Genomic DNA, 7,500 nt, shown 5'->3' with positions numbered 1-7,500 from the left:
TACGCAAGCCTACTGAGAGAAGTAAAAATACTTATCAAGAAAGATGACTTATGTTTAGAGGTAAAAACAGCAATACTGGAGGCATTTTGAATTCCATTGCTGAGAGAACTAAATAATTTTGGGCCTTGAAAACGAAAAGGGAAGTTCTTTTCAATAGTCCTACTGTAGCGTAAAGAGAAAAAAAAATATTAGTTCTAGTATTGTATTTATGTACGTCATAGTTAAATAAAAACATGTCATTGAAACTTTCGGGAAGAAGGCGATTTTTGTAAAGGTACATAACTTCACCTATTTGAAGTTTGATAAGTTTTCAAATTTTAGGATTTTTAACCTCAGGCAGAAAAATAGGGTCATTAAAAGTAATTCTCGAAAGTGTTGTAATAGCTCGTTTCTGAAGTATTAAAAGTTTGAGATTTGATTGATAAGTGGAGCCCCAGAGACTCGATCAGTAGGGTCAAAAAACTAGGAAATAAACTTACTAGAACTGTGTGAGGCTGAGAGGTCAGCATATCAACTCCAATTGTCATAATGAGTTGTTGCCTTTGTGAATAAACGATTTGAAACGCACGAAAGCCATCACTGAGAAAATTTGTTAAAATAGTGTCAAAAAATTTTTCAACTCGAACTGGATGTTTCCAAGTAAAAAATGTCAGTTCAACATCTTTTTAAAAATTATTTATATTTAACGTGTAGGTTAATTTTTGGAGAAAAGTAAGTCATAAAACTACAACATTATTCGGGGCAGTTTCGAGCAATTCTTGGATAATATTGTGCCGGTCGGCCCTATCCTCCACTCGGGGGCAAGGAACTAAGCATTATGCCGGTAATATCTCATGGCCTGATATAAAATTAATGTTTGTCCTTAATGAATGCAATAGCATTTCTTATCGCCCTATAAAGGAATCAACATGCGCAGGTCATGCGAATAGGGAACACGATCAAGTAAAATGAATTATACTCTGTTAAGCAAACACAGACAGCATCCTCCCTGGTATCCACTTAATAGGGGGTGTTTGCTGATTTTGTGACCTGCATTAACGTCCGCTTAATAAAGGGTCTAAGCTTTGTCAAAATTCAACTTAATATAGGCTTTACTGCAGCAAATAGTATTATCTTGATCACGGTAATACCCAGTTTTTCAGAACTGAAAACAAATCATGCATAATGCATCTAACAACTTAAAATAGGTGGTCAGAATAATGGATCGCTACTGCTGTAGCATCGTATTTGAGCTGCTACTTAACTGAAAGAAAAGACATGAACAAGAAAAGAAGAATATTGGGAGAGGAGAAAATAACAAAACACTCAATTACCTGAGGAAATGGCGCTATCGTTCATCGCTGTTTTATCATTTAATGCGCTTTGTTTATTTTCTTGTGTCCCAGGTTTATCTTCGTTCATTTGGTTTCCGCCTGTACTGGCGTAAACGGAAGTTTTATCAGGAAAATCGTCTCCTGAAAGGTATAAGGTATAATAAAATATATAATATATATTTAACAAATAAAGAAGCTTCGGCCGGCAGTACTCTGTTCTGTTGTAAAGCACGCAGGAAGCGGTTGAGCACGAACAAAGTGTAGGGGGAAACACAACAAGAAGTCGAGAGTTCCTCCACACTTCTTGAGTGCTTCACTGCCTCCTAAGTGCTTTACAACAGAATTAGTGAGAACCACTAAACAAACGTGCGTTACTACGCTGCATGTAAGTGTTGTTTAACTTGGATTAAAATTGCTTTTAATGGAAGCTCTGGAATAAAATATTAAATACTTTTGCTGGTCACGACTTTAAGTCGCGTACGTCATATGGCGTCCGTAAGTCTGCCATCTTGGATTTTCCTAGAAAGTCAGCAAAATACAATATGATTTGATGGAAGCTACAATGTCAGATGATTTTGCTAAGAGACAGCTATTTAAAGTGTCGGCATTACGGAGTAAATCCTCTTATCAAAATTTCGAAAAACAATTGGGTGGTGCTATTCATTCCGCTCCCCTTGTACGCACTGTCGAGGGCTAATATTATTAATAGAACATGCCTCAATCTTCTCCCCTTCTTACGCTACTGAATTAGCAAGACAAGGTCAGGATGTTGGCCGGTGAGCGTCGGAATATTTTGAGCAAGGAAAGTTTCCTCAACATCTCAGCGGCTGTTGGCATTCTTTTTGTAAAACCACATGCAACAGCGCACCATTGAACGCTTACTGGCAATTACTAAAGACAAGGAACTTTTCTTACCAACTTTGAATCTCGACGCGTACTTTTGCTCCATGTAAATATTTTCGTTTGTCCACACAACCAGAGCACCCACCATAGCTAGGCCAATAAGCGCGGCCAAGGGAACTGCACGGATTCGAATTCTGCCTTGTGATCTCAGATACATCAGAACTTCTTCTGTTAGAATAGTGAAGACGTTTTCAAAGGCAATATTGCCCCAATTTTTCTAAGAGCCAATAGCTTTTAAGCTGGTTCTGGGATAAGATTTATTCCAAGTTACGACCAGCCTGTATATGAAAGATTGGGTAACAGTTTTTTTGATAAGGGCAAAGTTACAAGGACAATTCAAATAATTAAAACGGACGGAATTTGTTACTATATTAAGGAATTATCTATGTTTAAAACAGACTGGTTTGTTCAAAGCATTTTTAACCTGCGTTACAGGCGTAAACGGGGAAGAGGTAAGGGACCCAAGAACTCGAAGAAAAAGCCGGGAAGGAGGCTCTCTTCCTTGCTGTCCCTTGCCGTCTTCTCCGCTTCACGCCCGCTACGTAGGATAAGCATTTTAGAAGATAGTTTCAATTTGATATAACGAGGTTTGAATACAGCCAGGAAGACCGGCATGATAATGAGGAGACATGACCGTGAATTGGAGCAAGGTAGTCTGGTGTTCAGTTTGTCCTACATGATTGTCTCCTTCGTAGCCGTTACTTGCATCGCTGCGTAATATTGGAGACCACAGTCGAACCTATGTATCGACAAAATTCTCATACATTTCTCAAAAAAAAGAAAAGAAAAAAAAACTTCTACAATACGGACCCTCTCAAACACGGGCAACGGACACTAAATCTCGGCCCTGAGGATCAAATTCATACAAATTTAACCTCTTCATCACGGACACTCCGGGGACCAGGTGTCGGTAATTTGCGGTATGTACCATTTCCTGTCAGTGGTTACACAAACATTGACACTAATTGATACCAATACCAGAACATGTCAAAATGTTAGTTTTGAAAACTTACATTTACAAATGCAAATACAATACAGTGTACAATAAAGCTAATCAATTTAGATTCAGAAATTCACAAGACACTCACTTTTGGGCCTGATTTTAGTCACTGAGCACTCTAAACTGTCAGTGGACACTTAAAAAGTGGCGTCATCATAATGTCCTCTCCAATACGGACACCTCTCTAATACTGACACTTCGCTCTGTCCCTTCGGTGTCCGTTTTAGAGAAGTTCGACTCTACCTCCATGGCTTAAGCGGAGTAAATATCGGCAGGTATATTTTGCAGGTTGTAGGTTGCAGGTTGCAGCTTGAAATTTAATTATAACTGGAAAATCGCTGGCATTAAAAATAATTTATAACCTATGTACTCGTCAGAGGTTTTTACATAAAGTAGTTCGCGTCTTTCACATAGTGAAAACATGATCGATCCGCTATAAGTACTTATCGCTCGACACGCTGATCGCATGTGACCAGTGAAATCTCTTCAAAGCCATCTGGATCGCCGCTCCACAGATGTTTCCATCGATTCCAGATTTGGCTCGGGTCTTCCCTCAACAACAGAATATTGCCATCACAAATGAAGCAAATAAATAAAGAAATGAAATAATATAAGTCTTAAGATTTTAACGGACGGAATATCCTAGCACAAGCTCAGTGTGCTTTCATTTTGGTACTCACAGGGAAAAAGCCAAATTCAGCAGATATTTCAGATGGTATTTCAGATGTTTCTTCAAAAACGATAATTCATTGCAGGCTTAAAATAATAGGAATATACTCTCCTCCCATCGCTTCGGCCGGTTTGGCACTTAGGTGGAAGCCACCTCACGGAGCGATTGTAAACAGTGTCATGTAACAGTCACGGTAAGTCTACCACCTGTACGTTTCTTTAAGGTGCCAGCGATTTTCCAGTTATAATTAATTTTCAACCTGCAACCTGCAACCTGCAAAATATACCTGCCGAGTAAATATCAAAGTTGTAACTTGGTTCGGACTCTCTCGGGAATAAGATAATAATGAAAAAGAAATCCAGTCTTAGCTTCTGCATGCACGTCATTTTCTCTGTCTTATTTATTCTTAACTTATGAATTGTGTTTTTTCCCATCATCGTGATTCCTTCTTTCAAAAATTCAAGTAACAGCATTAGATATACCTGTTGACCCATGCAACCGGCAGTCAACTGAATGCTACGGACAGTATTGGCAAATTTAAGTTACTAAAAGAGTTTACAATTTCAATGTTTAAGGTTTTATTTCAATTTTAGGGACTAAAAGAGCCAAACGTTTAACTCTTTTGTAAAACTGATGATCGAAGATAATTGTCTTTTCTCTATACTGTTTGCTTACGCGTATGTCTTTTACCATTATATTTAATATTTAGACGATACAAAATTAATATTAGTAAAACGAACGACTGAACGCTGTAGTGGAGATTGACAATATTCGTACCCTCAAAATTGGTAAAATTTCATATATATACTCAGCTTTATTTTCAAAAAAAAAAAATTGTGATATCTGCAGAAATTCTCGCGCTCTCATTTTCATTGTCAATAAACGGACAGACAGATGCATTTATAACTTATGTGATGCGTCAACGAGCGAGAGGGGACAATCTGACAATTTGTTTTATCGTGAAAAACAAACTGAAGTCAATTTTTCCTGCGTTTGATCAGTTTGCGGATCCACAAGGCTATCGCCTCGTGGATCCACAGCTACTTTGACAATGTTATGACGAAATTCATGATTAATAACAGGACAGACGCATGAAAAACTGACGTCAACTTGTTAAGTCTTACAACGCAACATACTGCGCTCTTTGAGAATAACTGTGAAGCAAAATGGAGCAGAAGACCGATATCAATAGAAAACGGCAAGACGAATGTCACGAACCGAAGGAATCGTGTGGGTCTACCAGTCCAATTTTTCTGAGAATTTAATTTAAATCATGATATTCAACTGGCCCTCGCGGTCATAAAATTTGAAGATTGTATACAGTCCCTTTTTCCAACTCTCGAGGACAACCGAACAGCCCTCCCTATCTTGTCTATACATTATATGCAACACATGTGAGAGAGAAGTTTTGCGCGGAAAAAGGTGCATAAATTTTCGCATCCTTGACGACGGTGGCTGTTTTCACAAGCATGCGTGTGTGTTATCAAACCACGAACGAGTCTAAACTATATCTACACTGTGTATATAAATCTTAGTGTGTTTGGTCAGGATAGTATATATATTGAACGAATTTTATTTCTTATTAATCAGCGAATACATCCCCATCAGAGCAGGGATTGTTTTTTGAAGACATTATTCACACCAAGGATTGATTGTTTGGTAACTGCTGTTGAGAAACAAAATATATGGGTTATTGACCAAGTGTGAGGTCAAGATAGCTGAATATTGGCCAAGTTCTTTTTTTACGTGTTTATGGACCGAGAGGGAGTCAAATCGGCATTGGACCCGCCTTTTACAGCAAATAAGGTTAGAACATTTCGAAATTATCAGCTCTGCGTCTATTTCAACTTAATATAGGTCAAGTCATGTGGCGCATGCTAAAATATACGTCTAACCCGTAAATGGAAATTTGAAATTCATGAATATTTACCGAGATGAAGTCGAGGTAAACATGCAAATGTCGATCACTCGATCTGATATAGTAGGAATGAGCAAAAAACTCACACGATGCGTTACACTGCCGAAATGTTGTATATAAGGCTCACAATGCTCTGAAAAGTGTCAAATTTGTTCTGTTAAACTAAACGTTACGGGCTTAGCCCTTCCTCAGTAGGTGGATTTAGCCACGCCATACGAAAAACTGTACGCGTACGCACGCACGGAAAGCACGCCCATGAAGTAATAGTCTGATAGTCTGTCATGGCTAGCGATTTACGAAACTGTTGCGTTTACTATTCTTAGATGCCTTGAAGAGGGGAGAGGAACGGTTTAGCGTGGAGAGAGAAACGGCCGGAAAAATAAGGGAGAAGTGAGAACAAGCACGGTGAGGAAGAAGTGAGAAAATAGTTATTTTTTAGTTATGCCCTGCTTTTCCCCTTTAGTTTGCGGCGTTTAATTACGCCTCGGCCAGAGGGCGGAAAATATTTGCACCCAGATGCTTCCAGAACTACGGAAACGTTGTATGCGTGCGTACCACTTATTTGACGTGTGATTTATGTTGATTCGACGGGATCTTTTCGGTACAGATAATAAATGACTCACCTTAGCTTGTTGAAGAGTAGTGATAGTTTGTACTGAATATAAGTGCGCCTCTTGTTTTCCAATGGAAACGTTGCATATAATTAATTTGCGTCATTCACAAAAAGCCGAAATTGCCAAGGAAACTCTTACAAAACCCTGTGTAAATCCTATGTGAGAAACTCTTGGATGTTTTAAAGGATCTTTTGCTTGAACGAAGGGGCGTTCCAAACGTTTTATGTCAGGAACCAAAAGTGTCTTCAAATCTATTGATATTCGAAGTCGTCTCTAGTCTTTGTTTCAAAATTAAACGAGAACCACTACGTGGAACTTACCGGGGCCCAGTGGGACACGGGATTGCATAGATATAATTAACCTCTCGCACCCCTCCCCCCTCCTCTGTGGAAGCTAATACTTACTCTGAATTAACTCATGCAGAAGAAAAGCAACAAAATGCACGAGAAAGGAGGATGTTGTCGTAAGTTTGTTCAGTGTTATCACAGCAAACGGTCTGTGTTATAGTAGTGTGTTTACACTGTGATGTCAATAAGTGTGATCTGTATGATGTTTTTATTTGTTTTTAAGTTTGAGTGAATAAGCAGAAATCACTGACAGTTTTGGGTTGAATGGTAGTGACAAAGTTTGCAAAAAAGTTTGCTACAGGATTATCACAATTTCACATTTTGTCAAGTACGTTATCGTCAGGTTTATCGTGGAGATTTATTAATCACATTTATCTATTTTTTGCGAAAACATATATTGCGAATTTGAAATGATAACAGACATGAGACATTTTTGAAATAGATCTTTGTGGTGATGGATTGTTGTCTTGCACTGTAAAAAATGTCATCCAGTGTTAGAGTGGTTTGCAAAAACCCTTGAAGAGGTTTTTCCAGCAAAAAGTTTGAACACCTGCATACATGTAAGTAAAATACTTTCGACTAGAGAGTCCTTATTAACAAGATAACACTGTGTTAAAGAGCCCTTATTCAAGTGTGAGTATTTTATTTTGATTTCTGCATCATAGATTGTTATATTACTAGGCATTTTGCCTACACGGTCTACATTACACTTCCCATAGAACAAACATGCATGTT

At 38.3% G+C, this 7,500-nt stretch overlaps 1 long non-coding RNA gene across 2 annotated transcripts in view; it reads left to right on the top strand.

Moving 5' to 3' along the window:
• The first annotated feature begins 3,759 nt into the window (after positions 1-3,759).
• Positions 3,760-7,500, top strand: part of LOC145470193 (uncharacterized) — a 370,979-nt gene continuing 367,238 nt past the window's right edge. Inside the window, exon 1 of one of the 2 annotated variants that reach the window (XR_014042450.1) lies at positions 3,760-4,461. This is a non-coding gene — a long non-coding RNA (uncharacterized LOC145470193). The remainder of the gene's footprint in view (positions 4,462-7,500) is intronic. The other variant, XR_014042451.1, reaches the window with a different exon arrangement.

Source organism: Orbicella franksi, chromosome 15, assembly GCF_964199315.1.
Source record: "Orbicella franksi chromosome 15, jaOrbFran1.1, whole genome shotgun sequence".
Taxonomy (NCBI): domain Eukaryota; kingdom Metazoa; phylum Cnidaria; class Anthozoa; order Scleractinia; family Merulinidae; genus Orbicella; species Orbicella franksi.
Note: the sequence above shows the minus strand (reverse complement) of the source record. Positions and strands in the feature narration are given on the sequence as shown.